The following is a 3,593-nucleotide window of genomic DNA, read 5'->3' on the forward strand; positions in this document are numbered from 1 at the left end:
ATATGTGAAGTATACAATAATGTTGTTACTGTACTGTATATGTGAAGTATACTAGAGTATTGTTACTGTACTCTATATGTGAAGTATACAAAAATGTTGTTACGGTACTGTATATGTGAAGTATACAATAATATTGTTACTGTACTGTATATGTGAAGTATACTATAGTATTGTTAATGTATTGTATATGTGAAGTATACTAGATTATTGTTACTGTACTGTATATGTGAAGTATACCAGAGTATTGTTACTGTACTGTGTATGTGAAGTATACTAAAGTATTGTCACTGTACTGTATATGTGAAGTATACAATGATATTCTTACTGTAATGTATATGTGAAGTATACCAGAGTATTGTTACTGTACTGTATATGTGAAGTATACTAGATTATTGTTACTGTACTGTATATGTGAAGTGTACAATAATGTTGTTACTGTACTGTATAAGTGAAGTATACAAGAATATTGTTACTGTACTGTATATGTGAAGTATACTAGATTATTGTTACTGTACTGTATATGTGAAGTATACTAGATTATTGTTACTGTACTGTATATGTGAAGTATACTAGATTATTGTTACTGTACTGTATATGTGAAGTATACCAGAGTATTGTTACTGTACTGTATATGTGAAGTATACTAGATTATTGTTACTGTACTGTATATGTGAAGTGTACAATAATGTTGTTACTGTACTGTATATGTAAAGTATACTAGATTATTGTTACTGTACTGTATATGTGAAGTATACTAGATTATTGTTACTGTACTGTATATGTGAAGTATACAATAAGGTTGTTACTGTACTGTATATGTGAAGTATAAAATAATATTGTTACTGTACTGTATATGTGAAGTATACTAGATTATTGTTACTGTACTGTATATGTGAAGTATACCAGAGTATTGTTACTGTACTGTGTATGTGAAGTATACTAAATAATTGTCACTGTACTGTATATGTGAAGTATACAATAATATTGTTACTGTACTGTATATGTGAAGTATACCAGGAGTGTTGTTACTGTACTGTATATGTGAAGTATACTACAATATTGTTACTGTACTGTATATGTGAAGTATACCAGGAGTATTGTTACTGTACTGTATATGGTAAGTATACTAGATTATTGTTACTGCACTGTATATGTGAAGCATATAATAATATTGTTACTTGACTGTATATGTGAAGTATACAATAATGTTGTTACTGTACTGTATATGTGAAGTATACTAGAGTATTGTTACTGTACTCTATATGTGAAGTATACAAAAATGTTGTTACTGTACTGTATATGTGAAGTATACAATAATATTGTTACTGTACTGTATATGTGAAGTATACTATAGTATTGTTAATGTATTGTATATGTGAAGAATACTAGAGTATTGTTACTGTACTGTATATGTGAAGTATACTAGATTATTGTTACTGTACTGTATATGTGAAGTATACTAGATTATTGTTACTGTACTGTATATGTGAAGTATACAATAATGTTGTTACTGTACTGTATATGTGAAGTATACAATAATATTGTTACTGTACTGTATATGTGAAGTATACTAGATTATTGTTACTGTACTGTATATGTGAAGTATACCAGAGTATTGTTACTGTACTGTGTATGTGAAGTATACTAAAGTATTGTCACTGTACTGTATATGTGAAGTATACTACAATATTGTTACTGTACTGTATATGTGAAGTATACAATAATATTGTTACTGTACTGTATATGTGAAGTATACCAGGAGTATTGTTACTGTACTGTATATGTGATGTATACTACAATATTGTTACTGTACTGTATATGTGAAGTACACCAGAAGTATTGTTACTGTACTGTATATGTGAAGTATACTAGATTATTGTTACTGTACTGTATATGTGAAGCATATAATAATATTGTTACTTGACTGTATATGTGAAGTATACAATAATGTTGTTACTGTACTGTATATGTGAAGTATACAATAATATTGTTACTGTACTGTATATGTGAAGTATACTATAGTATTGTTACTGTACTGTATATGTGAAGTATACTATAGTATTGTTACTGTACTTTATATGTGAAGTATACCAGAGTATTGTTACTGTACTGTGTATGCGAAGTATACTAAAGTATTGTTACTGTACTGTATATGTGAAGTATATAATAATATGTTACTGTACTGTATATGTGAAGTATACAATAATGCTGTTACTGTACTGTATATGTTAAGTATACCAGAGTATTGTTACTGTACTGTATATGTGAAGTATACAATAATATTGTTACTGTACTGTATATGTGAAGTATACTAGAGTATTGTTACTGTACTGTATATGTGAAGTATACCGTTGTATTGTTACTGTACTGTATATGTGAAATATACAATAATATTGTTACTGTACTGTATATGTGAATTATACAATAATGCTGTTACTGTACTGTATATGTGAAGTATACCAGAGTATTGTTACTGTACTGTATATCTGAAGTATACCAGAATATTCTTACTGTACTGTATATCTGAAGTACACCAGAGTATTGTTACTGTACTGTATATCTGAAGTATACCAGAGTATTGTTACTGTACTGTATATTTATGAAGTATACCAGAGTATTGTTACTGTACTGTATATCTGAAGTTTACCAGAGTATTGTTACTGTACTGTATATCTGATGTATACCAGAGTATTGTTACTGTACTGTATATCTGAAGTATACCAGAGTATTATTACTGTACTGTATATCTGAAGTATACCAGAGTATTGTTACTGTACTGTATATCTGAAGTATACCAGAGTATTATTACTGTACTGTATATCTGAAGTATACCAGAGTATTGTTACTGTACTGTATATGTGAAGTATACTAGATTATTGTTACTGTACTGTATATGTGAAGTATACTAGATTATTGTTACTGTACTGTATATGTGAAGTATACAATAATGTTGTTACTGTACTGTATATGTGAAGTATACAATAATATTGTTACTGTACTGTATATGTGAAGTATACTAGATTATTGTTACTGTACTGTATATGTGAAGTATACCAGAGTATTGTTACTGTACTGTGTATGTGAAGTATACTAAAGTATTGTCACTGTACTGTATATGTGAAGTATACTACAATATTGTTACTGTACTGTATATGTGAAGTATACAATAATATTGTTACTGTACTGTATATGTGAAGTATACCAGGAGTATTGTTACTGTACTGTATATGTGATGTATACTACAATATTGTTACTGTACTGTATATGTGAAGTACACCAGAAGTATTGTTACTGTACTGTATATGTGAAGTATACTAGATTATTGTTACTGTACTGTATATGTGAAGCATATAATAATATTGTTACTTGACTGTATATGTGAAGTATACAATAATGTTGTTTCTGTACTGTATATGTGAAGTATACAATAATATTGTTACTGTACTGTATATGTGAAGTATACTATAGTATTGTTACTGTACTGTATATGTGAAGTATACTATAGTATTGTTACTGTACTTTATATGTGAAGTATACCAGAGTATTGTTACTGTACTGTGTATGCGAAGTATACTAAAGTATTGTTACTGTAC

Source organism: Hyla sarda, chromosome 2 (assembly GCF_029499605.1).
Source record: "Hyla sarda isolate aHylSar1 chromosome 2, aHylSar1.hap1, whole genome shotgun sequence".
In the NCBI taxonomy this organism is placed as follows: domain Eukaryota; kingdom Metazoa; phylum Chordata; class Amphibia; order Anura; family Hylidae; genus Hyla; species Hyla sarda.